Source organism: Stenella coeruleoalba, assembly GCF_951394435.1.
Source record: "Stenella coeruleoalba genome assembly, chromosome: 7".
NCBI classification, from domain to species: domain Eukaryota; kingdom Metazoa; phylum Chordata; class Mammalia; order Artiodactyla; family Delphinidae; genus Stenella; species Stenella coeruleoalba.
Window position 1 is genome coordinate 55,010,074 of NC_137153.1, and position 21,967 is coordinate 55,032,040.

The following is a 21,967-nucleotide window of genomic DNA, read 5'->3' on the forward strand; positions in this document are numbered from 1 at the left end:
GGTCACCCCAACCCTGCCCATGCAGGCCCAGGTCCTCTCTGTGCTGATGTGGGACCCTTGTCATCTCTGCCAGAACACTGTTCTCTGCCTGGAAGCTACCAGGACCCCTCAGTGGGCAGAACCGAGGCTTCACACGTGCCTCTGGGCCCTCCGTGAGTCTATTCTGTTTTGTAAATAAGTTCCTAGTATTTTTACTTACTCCCTGGGCAAGTTATTTAATGTCTGTATTTCCTCATGCATAAAATATCCATCTTGCAGAGTCATTTAAGATTAATTATCATTTGCCACAACTATTTATCAAGCATTTACTATTGGTCAGTCACTATGCTAAGAACTTCCATTGTCTACTACTCCAGCCATACAGGTGAATTGTCATTGTGCTGTTTCATGAGATAATGTATGTAAAGCCCTGTCATAGTGACTGGCGTGTACTTGGACAGGGGTTGGCAGACTGCAGCCCTTGGGCCAAATCCAGCCTGATGCCTATTTTTATAAGTTAAGTTTTGTTGGAACACAGCCATGCCCATTTGTTTACTCTTTTCTGTGGCTGCTTTTGCATTATAATGGCAGAACTGAAGAGTTGTGACAGAGACCATATGGCCTGCAAAGAGAAAAATATTTGCTATCTGATCCTTTACAGAAAAAATTCACCAACTCTTATAGTAGGAGACCAACAAAAGTTACTTGGACGTACCTTTTTTTGGCCATGCCTCGCAGCATGCGGGATCTCAGTTCCCTGACCAGGGATCAAACCTAGGTCCCCTGCAGTGGAAGCCTGGAGCCCTAACCACTGGACCACCAGGGAAGTCCCCAACTTTGATGTACTTTTTATCCAAACAGGAGGCCAGAAAAATAAAGCACACGAGCAGGGCTAGATAGTGGGTCACGAATGACTACTTCCAAGGGTGAAAAGATTTTTACCAAAAAATAAAAATAGGGCTTCCCTGGTGGCGCAGTGGTTGAGAGTCCGCCTGCCGATGCAGGGGACACGGGTTCGTGCCCCGGTCGGGGAAGATCCCACATGCTGCGGAGCGGCTGGGCCCGTGAGCCATGGCCGCTGAGCCTGCGCATCCGGAGCCTGTGCTCCGCAACGGGAGGGGCCACAGCAGTGAGAGGCCCGCGTACCACAAAAAAATAAATAAATAAAATAAAACAAAGGAAGAATAACAGAAATGGATGTAAATAGAGATCCTAATTTGTGACTTCCAGCTACATTGCCTACTGCAGAGTGAGCAGCCTCTAATACAGAGTGGCAAGCAACACGCTCATAGAAGAATTAGAATTCCCTGGAGAGAGCCAGGTAGCAAGTACTCAGTGAATAGGTTAAGGATGTAGAGCAGAAATCTGTTTATCATGGAAAATGTCAGGAGGCAGAGTGGAAAGATTTGTAAAGGAAGAGCAAGAGCAGTGGTGGCTCTAGAACGTTTATAACAGAAGGAATTTAGGAGTGTCACTGGTTGAAAAAAATGTCACTTATCCATACCAAAGAATGGGTGTAACTGAAGGAGATCCTAGGAAATCTGAAGCTGTTCCCTAACATCCCATAGGCACTCTCAACCCCTCCACTATTGGGAGGTTGGGAGTGGGAAAGGGAAGCAAAAGTGTGGGCAGCACAAAAAGCCATTACAAAAAGGACTTATATTTTGAAAAGTGACTGAAGATGATGACAGGAATGATAAACATGGTGGTATCATCTGGCTTCATGATTTTCAAAAGGATTCTTATTATACACTTGCTTTAGCTTGGGTGGAAGCTCAGGTTGTAGGAGAATCAGTAGCCTGTTGAAGATGATGGTCTGATCTGTAGACTTTGTAGGCCAGAAGTGAACAAGCCTTACAGCATTAGTCCTTTAACTATAGGTAGTCAGCAGTGTTTACCAATCAAGTCGTTTTCATTCTTTAACCTGTTGGAATTACAGCAGTCAGAACATCAGATTATAGAAAGATAATTTGAAATATTTAAGTGGTTAAAAAGAAAAGAGAAAGTGAAACCATACTGTCAGAAGTTCTTAATCTTGCTTTTTGGTAGGCTCTTGCTGTTTCTTCTTTTTTTATAAAATAGCACCATCTTTTAAAATGCTTTTTTTAATTTCAGAAAAGTCATGTAAAAGGATAGATAATGATTTCTGGAAAGTGTAAAAAATAAACAAGGAACCATCTGCAGTGTTGTTTCAGGGGAGTTCTGACTCATTAATATGTACTCTAATCTGTACTAGGTTTCTTTTTATCATTCAGGGTTTACAAGCTTTTTTTTACTGTGCATTTTGCCAGTCATGGTATCTCCAGAATTTTTAGGCAGAGTTCAAACTTGTTTCATATTGATAGAGTCAATATCTTAGGGTAACGCTTCTGAAGATGCCATCCTATTTGGGGGCAAAACTCAGAAGCATTTTTAACTTTACCTATTTAGATTAAGTTCAATGACAGCTTTTTTTCTTTTTCACTTTGATCCTAATATTCTTCAGCTCTTTAATTTTTTAAACATATGAAAGTTATTTTAGAGCTGGACTTATAGACTGGTTTGCTCAGAAGGCACCTAAATCACAGCACTATTAGTAATGTTGCTCTGGTGTGCTGAAAATAAGGTTTTTGAGCCGAAATGTTAGAAAAGGGGTTTACTTATAGAGAAAGGCCCACAATTATGTATATAATTCAGCCAGAAAACCTGTCTAAATTACCATTCATATTAAGTAAAGAAAAGGCAAAGGGCTAGTAATTTTTCACTCATTCAGTAAGTATTTATTGAGTATCTACTGTATGCCTGCACTGTTCTGGGCACTGAGGATACAGCAAGACAAAACTCACAAAAATTCCTGCATATTCTAGTGGGGGAAGATAGACAATAAACAAGGTATATAGGAAAATAAATAATATGGTAGAGGGTGGTAAATGTTAGAAGAAAAATTATGCTGGAAAGGGGAAAGGGGGCTGTTGCAGATAGGGTATTTACAATTGTTAACAGGGATGCCAGTGAGCTTTGAACACTCTAATATAAAATGCTCTGGGGGGGGGGGCTTCCCCGGTGGCACAGTGGTTAAGAATCTGCCTGCCAATGCAGGGGACATGGGTTCGAGCCCTGGTCCGGGAAGATCCCACGTGCCTCAGAGCAACTAAGCCTGTGCGCCACAAGTACTGAGCCCGCATGCCACAACTACTGAAGCCCGCGTGCCTAGAGCCCGTGCTCCGCAACAAGAGAAGCCACTGCAATGAGAACCCTGCGTACCACAAAGGAGCATAACCCCTGCTCGCTGCAACTAGAGAAAGCCCGTGCACAGCAACGAAGACCCAATGCATCCATAAATAAATAATTTTTTTTAAAAAAAGTAAAATGCTTTGGGGCTTATAAGACACTTAGCTGGAAGCTTGAAGAGGGTTCCAAGAGACGGGAATTGGAACTGGTGGTAACTTGCCCAATTTTCTGATTACTTAAGACCTTATGCATAGGCAGAACATTATTTCATCCCCAGCCTCCCCTATCTTCTTCACCTCCACTACCACTTCTCCCTGCCACTTGCTTTTAATTTACCCAATTAAAGTGAAAGGGGGGGAAACAACTGTTAGAACTATTTTTGCTTACATTTTGAGCCTGATGCATTTTTTAAAAAATATAAATTCTGATGAGTTCTAGAAATGGAAGCCATATAAGAGCTAAATTCCCATAGCTTTTGCTATTGCAGGTAAACTGATCACTGAATCCACCCTAGAATTTCTTTCCATTTGAGATATAGCACAGAGTCCTAGAAGGAAATGAGTCAAGAGTTTTGAGTTTTGGGTACCAGGCATGCCACTACCTACCTAGGCAACCGGAATCAGGTCCTCAGCTGAGAAACTCTAAAGCGCCGTGATTCTTCTTCTTTTTAATCAATTCAAGTCATTAATTACGTAAACCTAGATGAAATATAGCTTCCCTTTTTGTTTCAGGAAGTAAATATTCATGGCTAAGATGATTAAACTGGGTTTTGTGTATGAATTAAACAGAATATGGATGTTATGACTGAGTTACATGACTCTTTGGTCTCCAGGAATGTTTTTCATTAGGAGCATGTATCAAATTCTTTGCATATATTTATAATTTACATCAAAGTGGATTTTTAAGTGTAGAAAAGATTAATTTGCATAAATTAATATCAATTTTGATTAAAATTTGAATAGCTTTAGAAAACTAGAATATTTATTTAAGATCAGTTTAGGGAAACTGTATTTTTTTGCTTTTTGACCACGGCATTATACATGAATAAGAACTTGGTAAATAATGATAATTAATTATAATAGCTGCCAGGCAGTTTGATAAGTGCGTTTTATACATTAACTCAGTTAAGACTTACAAGCACCCCATGAAGTAGGTACTGTTATTTCCTCCACTTTATAGATAAGGAATCTGGAATTCAGAGAGATTAAATAACTTGCTCAAGTCCTTGAGCCTAAATTTGATCCCAGGTTTATCTGACTCTGACTGGCTCATTATCAGTATTGCTTCCCTAGGGAAGAACGTTCTCATATGAGGTGGCTAAACACTGGCAGAAGAAATTGACAAGAGATTTGGGGAGAGTTTGGTGCATTTTGTGTGAAAGCAGGGATCTTGAGTAGATTACCTCAAGTGATTCCCATCTATCCCAAAGTTTGTACACCTGGAGCTGCCAGTTCTTACTTAAATTTAAAATATTATTTGTTGTAATTTATGTAACAAATGAATATCCATTAATCCTGACATTTGTGTTTTTATTTGCAAGAGAATCCTCAGTATGTCCTTCTGATCTCAGAAGATCATTCATTACAAGCCTATTCAAATAGTACATGCAAACTGCTATCAAAAAAACTAAAACTCAACTTTATTGTAACATAGCTTTTTGCCTTTACAATATGGTCCAAGAATATTATGCCTAAAGCACTTCTGATAACAATATTCCAATCTATTTCATTTGGATTTATGTATCACTTAGTGTTTTTATATATAAAGGTACTTATCTTTTCTCTTGCAAGTCATTATTACATAGCAATTTGTTAGTTCCAGTTTATTGAACACGGAGAAAAATTCTAACATTGCATGAGATATCTTATAATTTAAAAATTTTCACTGTTAGTTTCAATTAGTCTAAGAAGTGTTTTTTTACCCCCAATTAAATTTCAAGTAATATGCTGAATAGATTTCATTTAATAGTCACTCATGATTCAAAATTATAGTATGTTGGCCAGCATTAATTTATGTTCCCTCAACTTGGGCCTTTAAATAAAGATACGTTTTTAGACATTGACTACAGTATACAAAAGGAAATTGTCAATTAATATATCTGCTTTCTTGAGGTCACTAGATCACATTAGTGTAATTTAGCCATAGAAACAAGTGTTATAAAAATAGTACAGTAAAATAAAGCAGCTCTATCATGAAACTGAGCCATGTTTGGCTTTTCTATAGAGTTCCAAATCAAGTAAGTCACAATGAGAGATTATTTCCGCATAGAAGAGAATTCTCACAAAAGTATTGCATGAAAGAAGAGCTGTGTCTTAAGTGTCTAAGATATAAGAATTCTGTAGGGAAGTAAATAGGGATGTGGACTGAAGGGCCAGGGAATAATTCATGTACAAATAATCAGCACAAAGCATCAACCCTGGACACGGGTTTTGGCCCAAGGCTGGCAGATTACCAAAATTGGTACAAGTGGACTGCAGGGAAGGGTTTGGGAGGAAACATGCCCTAGTGTCTGCTAGAAGCCATCTGGTGATAATAAGGGAAGCCAGTCTCTGATGACAGAGCCAAATTACGTGGGGGAAAAAGAGAGAAATTCACAAGGAAATGGAGCCAGAGTGTGATTGAACTGAACCTAGAGCCCTATCCACCTCTGGACTTCCATTTGTGTGAGTCAGTAAAATTCCTTCTTTTTAAGGTCTTTTGAGATAAGTTTCTGATACTTGCAGCTAAAACATCTTAAAGGAATTCTTGACATGTTAGGGATCTTTACCACCTTTTCATTATATGTGTTGTAAATATTTTCACTTCAGACCATAGATTATCTTTTGTTTACCTATCAGACTTTAAAATCTATTTAAAGTTATGAAGATTAAAACAAGTGTGGTATCAGGGTTCAACTAGGAAGACGGATCAGTGAAACAGAATATTTAACTCAAGAGACAGATTTAAGGATAGAAAATAATTTACATTAAGATAAAGTTGAAAAATGATGAATTTTTATTGGTGTTGCTTTGTGACTCATACCACAGCAAAATAAATTGCAATAGATTAAAGGTGTAAATGTCAAAAAGTAAAGCCATAAAAATGCTAAAATGAAAAATAAACTATCTTTATAATCCTGGCACAAGAAAGATCTTTCTAGGCCTGATGCAAAAGGTAAAAACCATACAGGAAAAGATATGATTACATTAAAATGTGTTCCATTTTTCTTGTTTAACATTTTTCAGTTGTGAAAGTAGTATATATTCATTGTGAATTCATTGTAAAACATAAAAACATCAAGCAATACAGAGTTGTATAAAATAAATAGGGTCTCCTTCTTTTCTTCAATCCCTTACTTCATAGGTAACTTTTTAATAATGTGGATTATGTATTTCCAGACCTTTATCAATACATATATACACATATAGTGTGTGTACCTAAATACATAACTTTTTCAAACCAAGAATCTTTCTTAGTAATATTTTGCATCTAATCTTTCTCCCTGAGCACTATATCATGGACATCTTTCTTTGTCAGCATATATAGAGCTACTTTACTGTTTTTAACATCTGCCTTGTATATTCCATTATATGAATGAACGATAACGTATTTAATCAACCACTTACTAATGTATATTTTGGATTTTTCTAGCTTGGGAAACTTCCTTACACAAAAGATTGTAATAAATATATGAAGGTATACTATTATTAATATAACCAGTTTTTTCAAATCAATAATAAAAATATAAGCAGCACATTTACATAAGAAATAACGTAAAATATGACATTTATATGGGAAAAATGGACAAAAACAATGCAGGACAATTCAGATGAATACAAACAGCAAATAAATATATACAAATATATGGCAATTAAATATTTGCATTTACCGGTAATAGGGAAAAACACAAATTAAAACAGTGAGATATTGCCTTTCATCCAGTAGATCAGCAAAGAGGAGGGGGGGAAAAGGAATAAAAAAAGAGAAAGTAGTGGTGTTGGGGAAAAGGCATTTTTATAAACTAAAAGAGAAGTGTTAATTCGTAGTACTTTTAGCAGGGCAATTTGGCAGTGTTTATTAAATGGCTTAAAACTATGCATAACTTTTATCCAATGAGTCTATTCGCAGAAATTTTAACGAAGAAAGTAAGGCTACATCTTAGTTTTTAGTTAAGGTAATTACAGGATTGTTTAAATCCAATAGTTTAAAAATAATTTAAAATAGTAAATGTTCAACAACTTAATTGTAAAACGTCTATGAGATGGACTCCTATGCATCATATTAAGAATCATGTTGAAAATATATTTTTATATGGAAAAGTGCAGGCTAAAAAATAGTATGCACAGATGATTGCTTTTTAAATTAGTGGGAATATCCGTATGCATACACATATGCATAGAAAAACACTGCCACTGAGATTGGTGAGGTCACGGAGAATTTATTTTCTTCCATTTGCTTAACTGTATTTTCAACGAACACATATTATAATCATCTAACAAAAGCTTAAAATGTTTAAATGAAGGCTATGTTAAAATATAAGACAGTGTATCAGAAGTAGACTGTGAAGGAAACAAAAGCAAACGGGAACAGCAGGATTGCTATTGGTAAGAGAGGTTTGCTTACTTTTTAAGAGAACAGCAAATGACTCCCTGCCATACAAGAATGTGTTTTTGAGACTATTATCTCTTTATTCTCTTTGAGACTATCATCTCTTTTATTCTTTATTCTCAAACCAAGTGAAAAGAGAACAAAGCAATAGGAAGAAACTGGTAAGGGCCTTTCACTGATCTGGAGGGTAAGGGGTAGTAAGAAAATTAAACCTCAATTAACTCTTGAAGTAATTTTGTGTAGCAGGAGAATAGTATGGACTTCATTAAGCTGGAGAAAAACCTCATTGAGCTCTTGTTACCAGAGGAATTTTGAGACTAGTTTGGCCTGACGTGTGGGGACCATCTTGGCAGGAGACCTTTTATAAGACTTATATTCAGGGTCAATTAGAAAGAATCCTTCCCACTTGGTCTGGGCGTAAACCAAAATATGATATATTTTGAAATGTGGTAAAAGTATTATATTTAGCTTATGTGTATGCTTTCAGTAAAATCTTGCCTGATAGGGGTATTATCTAAACAGAGTATTTAACAATAGCCCCTCTATGTTTCATATGAGAGAGAAGAGGGATGTAAAAATGTGTTAATCTACCTCTTGGTTAATCATCCCTGCTCCTGAAGTCCAGTTTTTGGATTGTGTGGCCCTAATCAACATAACACCAAACATTATTTATAGCCATGAAGCAAAGGAACAATGACCAGAATGCTGAATTTGAAACCTAAAGCTACATCAAGCCCAGCAAAACTATTAAGCACATACATGATTAATGGGCAAGTGCCTTTTGCAAGTTGGGCTGTTATGTTTAGATTTTTGGCTATAGCTTGTTATAGCGTACAAATGGTAATTCTCTGTTTGATAAATCTACAAGCGATGACCTCTTTCAAGTGCGTCACGCAGTGTGTTCTACCTACAGACATCACAAATGAAAATTAATTCCCAGGACTTCCTCCTCAATATAATAATGTAAACAAATGTAAGGTCTACTAATTTATTTGCTTAACACTGTTTGCTAAATACCTATACTGGCTGATGTAATCCATGACATAGTCAGATGTCAAGGTTGGCTGCCAGATAGGAAACTTTGGCTTCATGAGAGATGAAGTGACCTCATCTGCCTCTAAACTTACCAGATCCACTCACATAGGCAATTGTTTACATTTTTAACTCTCTTTAGAAAAATATACAGACGCTAACTATTTGACACCAGTCTTCCCGTACTTTCTTTGTAGTCTGAATATTACTGTTGCGTTTTTAGCCTTGGCACTGTGATTTATGACTTTAGCTTTGGATTCTGATTTTAGTTTATTTTGGATCCTATCTTTGTCATACTTTTTCATTTTTGTTCCTTCCTGACCTGGTATCTTAATTCAAATTTCTGAACTTGACAAGCTCCACCGACACACCTCTTAAACTGAGATATTATTTCCTAAGTCCTAGAGACTAAAACCACAGGGGAAATACTAGCTCAGCTAGAAAAGCATATGTCTTAGTCTCTAGATAGGATCTCTTCTTAGGTGGAGGGTCCTCACGTAAAACCCAAAATTTGTTAATCCAAAAAACATTGTGCAAGAATTATCTGTTTGTCCAGGCTTTTCCCCCAGGGAGACAAGAAGAACCTGCTAGACTAGTTGCCATCGCTCAATTAGAAAAGACGTTTACCACACACACTTGAAACCTGTCTGTCGTTCATTCAGCGCTCATCTCCTCATTTACTCTCCTGATACAGACACACTGGCCCGCACAGCTTGTCTGGTTCTCCGTTTATTCGAAGGAACTAAGGTTTCCTTGTACCTTGGCTCTGTTCTGGTGTCATTTCACTGTTAAAAGTGTTCTGATTTTATCACCACCCATCACTCCAGAGAAATTTATATCTGTGAACACGTGAATAATAAAGCATCAGGTACATGGTTACTTGGTATGAATTTGGCTGAATCACTCTTAGCTTATTGTGAGTAAATGAATTTAATGTTAATTTGTTTGAATTATAATGTTAAATTATTAACACCCATAACATGGGCCTAGAGCTGTTTGGATTACTTAGTAACTGAATATCTGAGAGTATCACTATAATGCTATCATATTGTAAATGTAAATGTCTTCTTTGGTACAATTTGAGAAAACCTTAAGGCCTTAAGTTTCCCACCAGCCTGTCACAAGGCATGAAATTCCACTGGAGGGACTCATTTCTTTAAGTCTTTGAAAGGAGCTCAAGACACCTAATAAAATGTATTTGTGTATGTATGTGTGTGTGCACGCCTGTGTATTTCAAAATGTTAACAATTATCTGGAGACAGTAGGATTATTATTGGTTATTTTCATCATATGTTTCCCTATTTTCAAAAATTTCTATATTGAATATGTACACTTTTACTATCGGAAAAAAAAAGCTATAAAAATGTTTATACATCCAAGGATGGTAAAAATCTAAAGCTACTCTCAGCAGGTAGCACCTAATTGAATATGTATTTCTCAAACCTTCTACATTAATGCCAGGTAGCTAGAAACCAGACTCCTTCAGAAATTGGTATAAGATCCCAAAGGAAGTAAATCTTGATATTGATAATGTTCTTGTTTTTAAGCGGAACACATATTCTTATAACACATTCTTTGGTATGTATCAAATGTCACACTAAAATATTTTTTAAGTTAAAAAAAATTCTGAGGGCTTCCCTGGTGGCGCAGTGGTTGAGAGTCCACCTGCCGATGCAGGGGACAGGGGTTCGTGCCCTGGTCCAGGAAGATCCCACATGCCACGGAGTGGCTGGGCCCATAAGCCATGGCCGCTGATCCTGCACGTCCAGAGCCTGTGCTCTGCATCGGGAGAGGCCACAACAGTGAGAGGCCCGCCTACCGCAAAAAAAAAAAAAAAGAAAAAAATTCTGAAAGGGTCAAATATAAACTTATTTTCCCAGTATTGCCTAGGACTGCCATGGCAGGATTCATGCAGATGGACTTCTTTATAGATAATGCTGCTATATAAGTAGCATTTATAAAAATATTTTAGAATGTGTAAGACCCATATTAGGCTAAAGTTTACCCCATTTTATGGTAAAGTTTAAACAACTGAAATTCAACTTAAAGTTGTGATGATAAGCATCATATGATATTTACTCACATCAGATTAATGCTCCTTTTCAATGTCAGGTAAATTGATCCTTGATTTCATGGGAATCCAAGGATTAAAGAAGGGCTAGGGCTTCCCTGGTGGCGCAGTGGTTGGGAGTCTGCCTGCCGATGCAGGGGACACGAGTTCGTGCCCCGGTCCGGGAAGATCCCACATGCTGCAGAGCGGCTGGGCCCGTGAGCCATGGACACTGAGCCTGCACATCCGGAGCCTGTGCTCCGCAATGGGAGAGGCAACAGCAGTGAAAGGCCCGCGTACCGCAAAAGAAAAAAAAAGAAGGGGTAGTTTCCTCCAAGGGTAGCTAGTTGTCTATTGCATTTTCACATATATTCATGGAAAATTTATTTGTCTTCCATTTACTTATTCATCCATTCATTTACTCATGTATTTCCCACAGCGTGCTAGGCATATGCTAAATTTGTGCTAGGGATATTGTGGTGAATAAACCAGACGTGGGCCCTAACCTCACGGAGTTTATAGTCTGGTGTTTCTGTCATGCCACTCTTACCAATTGTATCTTGGGTTTTTTGTGGGGGGGTTTGAGATATAATTCACATTTCATAAAATTTATCTTTAAAGTACTGATTGTGTCTTCATTCATTTATTCAACTCTTTATTTAGTGCTAGTTACATGTAAGGCAGTGTGTTAGATAAGTGAAATAGATATAGACCCAACCCTCAAGAGTCTTACAGGGAAGATTTACTAGATAGTAAGAATGCTAGAATTCCACTTCTTTATTTACAGTGATTAATCTTTTACCCCCCAGTTTTACTGAGATACTGACATAAATCACTGCATCAATTTAAGGTACGGCATAATGATTTGACTTACATATACTGTGAAATGATAACCGCGGTAAGTTTAGTTAGCATCTATCATCTCATATAGATACAATAAAAGGAGAAAGCAAAAAGAAAAAAAGAAGTTTTTCCTTATGATGAGAACTCTTAGGATTGGTTAATCTTATATCATCTTTACCTATCACATACCAGGATTAATTAGAATTAATCTATGCTTATACTGACTTTCCCCAGAATTGATGGATGATTTTCGTCATTTTTAGCATGAAGTTTGTTTTTGTTTTTCTTTTTAACTTTTAGCCTTTTCTTTCTTAAGATTGATGGAACGCAGATCCAATAGTTTGAGTGCTCCACAGCTTTCCCTGTCACTAGGTATAGCCAGTATGGTTGATGTCTTTGTGAAGCTAGTACTCCAGCTATACCCAAGCTTTAAGGCACAGTCACCAGGGATCTTATTAAAATTTAGATTGTGATTCAGTAGCTGTGGGTTGGACCTGAGCTTCTGCATTTCTAGTAAGTGCACTGGTGCTGCCCACACTGCTGGTTCGTGGACCCCACTTTGAGTACCAATGACTTAGACCACATTTCTAGGGCTAGATCTGCTGAGCCTCTTCCTCGGGTGTTTCTGTTTGAGGGCTGCCATGTTCCTCATTCAACACAGTCTCTCCCCATCTTGGCAGCACCTTAGCCCCACAATCCCTGCTCCAGCTACCACCCCGACCCCGCCCCTGCCAACCCCTCAACTGGTTTCTTGTTCTTAGGACATCAAGTACTTACCTGTCCCACAGCTGTCTGACTAGAGGCCAGTTCCTAGTCTCAGTAGGAACCCCTTTGTTCTGCTTTTCCTTGAGGTGCTGTCACCTGGAAGAGAGGACTGTACTGCCTCCCTCCTTCCCTTCCTTCTTCCTGGGAGATGCAGATCCTCTGTTTGTATTTATGGCCCATTAACTACCTTTACCTAAGAGATAAGAGCGATGGAAACCAGCTGCCCTTTGTTCAGACCATATTTCACTGACTTTGATAGAAGCTTTCCCCCTGCTCTCTATTTTCATCCAAAGTTTGCTGTTTATTTTATAGGTTTGGGAAAGGTGGGTATAGCTCAAGCCTTGTTTTGATCTCGGTTGGAAATCCTTAAGCTCTTGAGTGATTGGTAAACATTTCAGAAGCCAATAGCTACTAGACTTTGTGTTAGCTGTTTTAGAGTCACATAAACTTTGAGAATAGGAAGGCGCTTTCAAGTTTTACTTCAACCCCTTCACGTGACAGTTAGGAAGCAGAAGCCCATGGAGTTTCTGTACCTTAGCAAAGACTGGGATGCTGAATCCCCACACCATTATTATTATTATTATTTATTTTTTTATTTTTTTTGCGGTACGCGGGCCTCTTATGGTTGTGGCCTCTCCCGCTGCGGAGCACAGGCTCCGGACGCGCAGGCTCAGCGGCCGTGGGTCACGGGCCCAGCCGCTCCGCGGCATGTGGGATCTTCCCGGACCGGGGCACGAACCCGTGTCCCCTGCATCGGCAGGTGGACTCTCAACCACTGCGCCACCAGGGAAGCCCCCTCCCACATCATTTAAATTGTGCTCCATGGTACTTAGACGTGGCTGTGCTGAGTTGCTTTTGTTTGGAGCAGTGGAGGCAAAGGCTTTCTTCCTTCCATACCTTAACTGAAGGAGCTCTATTTATGATACTTTCATCTGTTCCACATGCTAGACTTCCAGCTGATATCTTATTTGAAGAATGAGTTTTACATATAAAAAAATTTTAAACCATTTTATTTCACCATGCTGCCTGCAAATTTATCTTATTTCACAGTCATATCTTTCTATTTTCATTTAATTGTAGAGTGTGAGCCAGATCTAAAATTCTACATCTGTAGAAAAGCTAAGGAAAGGAAGTCTGACACTTAGAACATTTAACTATAATATTAAATACTCCTTAGTAGTGGAATTTTATGTTAGTCATCAACTCATGCTATGAAACTATAAAATTTACACTTAGAAAGACAGAACTTGCATTACCCATTCAATCTCCATTATATTTTCATGATAGTTTTCCAACCCTTACACTGGAAATTAAACATAGCCATTGACTGATTTTCTCTTGAATCTTGTTAAATTTAACAGCTTTATTGAGCTATAATTCATTCACCATATGGTTAAACTTATGCATCAACTTGACTGGGATAAAGGATGCCTAGATAGCTGGCAAAACATTTCTGGGTGTGTCTGTCAGGGTGTTTCTGGAAGAGATTAGCATTGATTCAGTAGAATGAGGAACGTGGGTGGGCATCGCCAAAACCATTGAGGGCCAGAATAAAACACAAAAAGGAGGAAAGGGTGAATTCCCTTTGTCTTGAGCTGGGATGTCCAAACTAGGACATACACCACTGACTCCCCTGATTGTCAGGCCTTCAGACTCAGACTGAATTACGCCACTGGCTTTCCTGTTTCTCCAGCTTGCAGACAGCAGATTATGGGACTTCTCAGCCCTTGTGAGCCAATTCCTATAATAAATTGCCTCTTATGTATATCTTCATATATATCCTATTCTGTTTCTCTGGAAAATCCTGATTAATACACCATATAATTCACCAATTCAAAGTATACAACTCATGCCTTTTAGTGTATTCACAGAGTTGTGCAACCATCATCACTATGTAATTTCAGAACATTTTCATCACCCCAAAAAGAAATGCTGTATTCTCCATGCCCCTTTCCCCCAACCCCTGGAAACTGCGAATCTACTTCCTGTCTCTGTGGATTGCCTATTTTGGATATTTCATATAAGTGGAATCATACAATATGTGGCTTTTTGTGTCTGGCTTCTTTCACTTAGCATGTTTACAAGGTTCATCCATGTTGTAGCATTTATCAGTGTTTCAGTCCTTTTGGTGGCTGAATAGTATTCTGTTGTATGGATATACCACATTTTATACATCTCTTCATCTGTTGATGGACATTTGAGTTGTTTCCACCTTTTGGCTAATGTGAATACTACTGCTATGAAGAATGGCATATAAGTATTTGTGTGAGTACTAGTTTTCAATTCTCTTGGGTATATACCCAGGAGTAGAATTGCTAGGTCATATGATAATTCTATGTTTAACTTTTGAAGGAACTACCAAACTGTTTTCCATAGTGGCTGCACCATTTTACATCCCCAGTAACAGTGTACAAGATTTCCAGTTTTTCTACATTCTTGCCATATGTCTAGAATATATGAAGTATGCCCTTATCAGATAATAAGATTTGCAAATATTTTCTTTCTTTCTATGGTTTGTCTTTTCACTTTCTTTCTTTCTTTTTTTAAATTGAAGTATAGTCAATTTCCAATATTATATTAGTTTCAGGTATACAGCATAGTGATTCAGTATTTTTGCAGATTATACTCCACTATTGGTTATTACAAGATAATGGCTATAATTCCCTGTGCTATACAGTATAATCCTTGTTGCTTATCTATGTCTTTTCACTTTCTTGAAGGTGTCTTTTGAAGCAAAAAAGTTATACATTTTGTAATATCCAATATATCTATTTTTTCTTTAGTTGTTTGTGCTTTTGGTGTCATATTTAAAAACCATAGCCTAATCCAAGGTCCTGAAAATTTACACCTATGTTTTCTTCTAAGAGTTTTATTTAGCTCTTACGTTTAGGTCTATGATCCATTTTGAGTTAATTATTGTATATGTTGTAAAGTAGGGGTCCAACTTTACTCTTTTGCCTGTGACATCCATTTGTCCCAACATCACTTGTTGAAAAGACTTTTCTGTCGCCATTGAATTGTCTGACATCCTTGTTGAAAATCAGTTCATTGTAAATGTCAGGGTTTCTAGACTCTCAATTTTATTTCATTGATTTATGTGTCTATCCTTATGCCAGTACCCCACTGTTTGGATTATTATAGCTTTGTACTAAGTTTTGAAATCAGGATGTATGAGTCATCCAAATTTTTCTTCTTTTTCCAGATTATTTTGGCTATTCTTGATCCTATGCATTTCCGTATTATTTTTAGGATCATCTTTTTGATTTCTACAAAGAAGACAGCTGGGATTTTGATAGGAGTTGTGTTGAATGTGTAGATCAGTTTGGGGAGTATTGCCATCTTGGCAATATTAAGTCTTCCAATCTATGAACATGGGATGTCTTTCCGTTTATTTGGGTCTTTTAACATTTCTTTCAACAATGTTTGTAGTTTTCAGAGTACACAATTTGCATTTCTTTTGTTAACTGTATTCCTAACTATTTTATTTTTTGATGCTATGATCAATGCAATTGTTTTCTTAATTTCATTTTTGGCTTATTCCTTACTAGTATATAGAAATATGATTTTTAAAATTTATTTTGTCCCCTACAACCTTGATGAACTTATTTATTAGTTCTAATAGTTTTGTGGATTTCTTAGGATTTTCTATATGCAAGATCATGTCATCTGCAAACAGAAATTGTGTTCATTTTTTTCTTTTTATTGCCTAGTTGCCCTTGCTGGAACCTCCAATTCAATGTTGAATAGCAGTGGCAAGGGAATTCCCTGGTGGTCCAGTAGTTAGGACTCCCCGCTTTCACTGCTAAGGGCCTGGGTTCAATCCCTGGTCAGGGAACTAAGAGCCTGCAAGCTGCACAGCATGAAAGAATAGCAGGGGCAAAAGTGGAAATTCTGGTCTTGCTCCTGGTGTTAGGGGAAAAGCAGTCGTTTACCATTAAGTATGATGTTATTTGGGGTTTTAGCTCTTTCTATAAAGCCAATGCATATCCCAGTAGAGATGTTCAGGCTGAGGGCAGAAATAATAAGATAAAGCTCAGAAGAAAGACCTGGATTTCATTTGGAAGTCCTTAGTATTCAGATGATAGTTGAAGTTGTTGAAACTAATGAGATAGTCCAGACAGAGTGCATAGGATGAGAAGACAATTGGGGATGGACCTTTTGGGAAATATTAACCTTCAATGAACTGAGAAGCTAAGAAGAACCCTTAGAGTGGTAGTTCCTCAGCTTGGCCAAGCAGAGTTATCTGGGGAACTTCATAAAAATACAAATTCCCAAGTGCTATCCAAGGAATTCTGACTGAGGAGGGTTTGTCCTTGGCATCTGTGTTTTTAGAAACTATAGTAATTTGGTTCTCTGACCCCTTTGATCTGTACCTCTGTTCTGAATAATCAGTTTGCTTTGAAAACCTGTTTGTCTTCAGAGAGGAGGTAATACACTGACTCTTGAAGCATTACTGAGTTGCAGGTGAAGTTTCACGCAGTCAGCCAAACTATAGAGTCATTGAAGTCATCTAAGAGGATGGCCTCTCTCATATCCCTGTTATCTAATTGGTTGCCCAATCTTGTCAGTCACACTTCAGGAATATCTCTCAAGCCCATCTCCTCCAATTTTCCCACTTCTTAAGGTATTCATCCTCTTGTACCTGGTCTATATCAGTTTATCTATTTGTTCTCTATTTTTTTCTCTGTAGCTGTCTCCACGCTGCCACCAAAATTATCTCTTATCTATCACATTATATCTTTGTTGCAAAACCTTTAATTGCTCTCTGTGGTCATAAGATGAAATCCAGACTCCTTTGTTTGGTGTAAATACCCTTCACTCCCTGACTCTAGCGCACTTTCCCAACATCAGCTCATGACACCTCTCTCCTTGTACCCCACAGTCTTTCACTACTACTGACTTCTTTGTCCCCATTTCTTGCATAATAATCTCTGACATTCTTCAAGATCCAGCTTAGATGTCCTTCTCTGTGATGTTGCCCCCAATGGTCCTCACTGACTTACTAACTTATTCCTTTGTAACTATAACAGTGCCTGCAGAATGACCAGTGTGATCCCTGATAGGTACAGAAAGAAAAAATTAGAAATTTTAAAATATCTCTGTGTGTGTGTGTGTGTGTGTGTGTGTGTGTGTGTGTGTGTGTAAGTTTTTAAATGCAAAGGCAGGGCAGTTCAGTGGTTAAGAAAACAGGTTCTGGAGCTAAACTGCCTGGGCTTAAATCCTGATTCTGCTACTTGCTAGCTGTCTTTGATTTGGACAAATTACTTAACCATTCTGTGTCTTGGGGACTTCCCTGGCAGTCCAGTGGTTAAGATTTCACACTCCCACTGCAGGCAGTGCAGATTAGATCCCTGGTCGGGGAACTAAGATCCCGCATGCTGCGAGACGTGGCCCCCTCCCCCAAAAAATTCTGTGTCTCAGTTTTCTCATCTGTAAAGTGAATATCGTTCCAATCATTGATTGCTGCATTACCAACCACTCTAAAGGTTGGTAACTTAAAACACCTCTTCATTATTATCTTCCAAAATCTAGGGGGATGACTGAACTCACTGGGTGGTTCTCATTTGGGAATCTGTCATATGCTTGTAGTCATATGTTGACTGGGAATGGAATTATCTGTAGGCTTCTTCACTCTTGAATCTCACATCTGGGCTAGGAGGGCTGTAATAGCTGGGGCTCCTCTGGTATTTCTCTCTCCACGTGTCTAACTTGGGCTTCTTCTCTTGGCATCTGGCTTCCCCCAGAACACAGCATTTAATAATAGAACATCAGAAGTCCCAGAACATTACTTCTGCTTCATTATATTAACCAAGTAAGTGACTAAGGTCAGGTCAGCTTCAAAGGACGAGGAATTAGATCTCCTGATGGGAAGTATGTCAAAGAATTTGCAGCCATTTTAAATCCATCGTGAATATAATAATAGTGCCTACTTCAAGGTTGTTATGAGGATTAATTGAGTTAATGTTTGTATAGTGCTTAGAATAATGCTTGGCACTTAGCAGTGTCATATAGTTTTAGCTCTTTATTATTATGAACATGAGTGTAATTGATAGATGTAATATATTTGGTTGTATACTCAATTTTCTTTTCTATGATGGAAGACATATAACATTTGAGGACTGCTCTGAGATATCATTCACCAAGTTTTTTTGTTGAGTATTAGTGTCCTTCTGAACGTAATACTGTGTGAATCACTCAGGGTCAGGGACTTTGTCAAAGTATTTCTTTATTCTCCAGTGCTTCGTACACTGCCCAGCACATGATAACTGCTCAGTGATTTTTTTTTTTTAATAAATGGGTGGAAAGAATGAATGGAATATGGTAACCTTGCCTGGGATCAGTGGGGTTTCCAGGACATAGAACTTTCAGTGCTAAAACCAAGAAAATCTCAGGGAAACCAGGGCAAATGGGTCACATTAGGAATAAATGAATGAATGCATTTTTCAAAAGAGACCAAAGTTGAAACTTAGTGATGGAGTGAGGTTACTTAGGCCAGTCCACCAAAGCTTGGCAAACTCATAAATCAAGTTAAAACTTTTTTTAAGCATTGGAGTTTTTTGGTTTGTTTGTTTTTCTTTATATGAAAACTTACTTGAGCACAGTACATATAAAACAAGCTGGGCCCTGGTTGAGTGCAGGACAGGACACCTAGACCTTTGGCTTTGGCCTTTTTTTCCCTTCCCTCTCTCCCTTTAGAGGCCCTTAGAGCATCTCCGAAAAATCCTGGGGCATTACTTTGAAAGCCACTTATGTCGTAAATCATAGCTCCAGGGCCTCTTGAAGTCCCTGAAATCTGATCATTTGGCTCCTGTTAAACTTATATTCTGCAGCCTAGAGCCTCCACCTGGCAGGAGGGGTAGGAGATGGGTAAGGCAGGTGGACAGCTCCAGGGCAACAAAGGGGTAGAAGAGGAGCTTTCTAGAACAAGAAAAGAAGCTGGGCCAGATCTTTACAGGCTCTCCCTGAAACAGGAACAGGGCCATTTATGAAAAGGAAGCAGTATCAGCACCAGGAGAGCTCAGGGGCAAGAAGGGTGAAACAAAAGGGGCCGGTTGTTTGTGCTGTCATTTGCAAGTCAGGAACTGATTGACTTCATAAACATTTTATCATACCTGACTATTTTATCATACCTGACTAGTTTTTGTGTATATTAAGATCCTTGTACAAGTGAATAATCTTTTTTTTTTTTTTTTGGCCACACAGCGCAGCTTGCAGGATCTCAGTTTCCGACCAGGGATCAAACCCGGGCCACGGCAGTGAAAACCCAGAATCCTAACCACTAGGCCACCAGGGAACTCTCAAGGAAATAATCTTTGTCACAGTAATTCCACTTCTAATAATTTCCACTGAGGATACAATCACAAATGTGTGCAAAGAAAAAAAAGGTATATACAAGGACATTCATTGCAGTTTTATAAAAGTAAGGTACTCCGAGAAGAAGAGATATGTGAGTTGAACATTAAAAGGTGAATACGAATTAACCAGGCCCTTTGGACCAAGAATAGAAAGAAGACAAGGTGTTCCATTTAGGGGAAACAGCATGTACCAAGGTATAAAGATGTGACGGGTTTGGTATTGGAGAACTTTAAGAAATTGGGAATTATTGGAGCAAAGGATACACTGTGAATGGGGGAGAGGATGAGGCTGAAAGGGAGGAAAATGTCAGAGGCAGAACAAAATTATAATTCATATTTTAAAAAATCACAGTAATTTTACTCTTTGAGTGAAAAACAGGTTCCTTAGGTTGGCATGTGTACACAGAGAAATAAGAAAATCTAACCCTGTGTGTAGGAAATTCAAACCAAGGAAAGTAGTGAACTACCCTTGAGTTTAAATGTTGTTTGAAACAATAAAGTAAGGAAGATTCATGAGTCACGGTACTTTGATGTCAGATACAATCATCTCTATGTATGATACATTGGTCAAAGTTCAAGAACTGGTTATCTTTATAAAGATATTGCTCTTCCGTTTACAAAGTCTTCTCAACAGTTCTAGAATTATTTGGCTAATGTTTTGTTTCTCATGCAAAAAGTTATGCTTTTAACCAAGTTGATTGTAAAACAAAAATTTGCCTATTGTTAATAGATTTATGCTATTTGCATAATAAAAATTGCTCCAAATTTACCATTATCATATTGACTCAATCATACTACACTGTTGCTGTCACTGGCCTGTTTTTAAACTCCTCTTATAGGAGTTTAACAGGCAAAATCAACATCTTTTTGCTACTTCTACTACTAAATAATCTTCTCAACGTTTTTTGTCTCACCTCTTCCCACCACCTTATTGTTCTCTAACTACAAAGCACTCACCCAGGGGCTTCTCTGGGGCTTCCCTGGTGGTGCAGTGGTTAAGAATCCGCCTGCCAATGCACGGGACACGGGTTCGATCCCTAGTCCGGGAAGATCTCACATGCTGCGGAGTGACTAAGCCCGTGCGCCACAACTACTGAAGCCTGCAAGCCTAGAGCCCGTGCTCTGCAGCAAGAGAAGCCACCGCAATGAGAAGCCTGGGCACCGCAATGAAGAGTAGTCCCCACTCACTGCAAACAGCCAAAAGTCCGAGTGCAGCAGTGAAGACCCAACACAGCCAACAAATAAATAAAGTAATTAATTAATTAAAAGAGAAAAAAAGCTCTATAAAAGAAAAAAAAGCACTCATCCACCACCACACCACTTATTGCATCAACAGACACTGGGTCAATGTCAGTCCCTGATCACAGGTGGAAGGTAATCAGACTCACCTGACTGGTGAATTGAAACAATTGCATCTTAAAATCTCCCTCTGTAGACCTCAAATATTTAAGTCTCAGAGGAATGCAACTGGTTCTGAAGGAACAATTTATGGTGGAAAAACCTGTCTCACAACTTGGAATCCTAAGACTATAGAATTTTAAAGTGCACACGAGCCTGCATTTCAGAAATTATCCAGCTCCTTACAGATGAAGTAATTGAAGCCTAAGAAGACAACATAGTAACTGTGTGACCTTGGGCAATTTACTTATTTTCTCTTGCCTTACTTTTCTTATCTATTAAATCAATCTTAGAGTGTGGAGAAAAGGGAACCCTCCTACACTTTTGGTGGAAATATTAATTGATACAGCCACTATGGAGAACAGCATGGAGGTTCCTTAAAAAACTAGAAATAGAGTTGCCATGTGATCCAGCAATGCCACCACTGGGTATATATCTGGAAAAGACAAAAACTCTAATTTGAAAAGATACATGTACCCCAATGTTCATAGCAGCACTATTTACAATAGCCAAGACATGGAAGCAACCTAAATGTCCATCAACAGATGAATAGAGGACTTCCCTGGTGGTTCAGTGGTTAAGACTCCGACTTCCAATGCAGGGGCTTGCAGGTTCGATCCCTGGTCAGAGAGCAAAGATCCCACATGCCTGGCAGCCAAAAAACCCAAAGCGTAAAAAAGAAGCAATATTGTAACAAATTCAATAAAAGACTTTAAAAATGGTCCACATCAAAAAAAAAATCTTAAAA

The 21,967-nt window shown here is 38.3% G+C and overlaps 1 long non-coding RNA gene across 1 annotated transcript in view; it reads left to right on the top strand.

The window, feature by feature from the left end:
• LOC307189242 overlaps nucleotides 1–20,512 on the top strand; it is a 29,477-nt gene extending 8,965 nt beyond the window's left edge. The window contains exon 3 of the long non-coding RNA XR_013829127.1: nucleotides 19,670–20,512. This is a non-coding gene — a long non-coding RNA (uncharacterized lncRNA). The remainder of the gene's footprint in view (nucleotides 1–19,669) is intronic.
• Nucleotides 20,513–21,967: the final 1,455 nt, after the last annotated feature.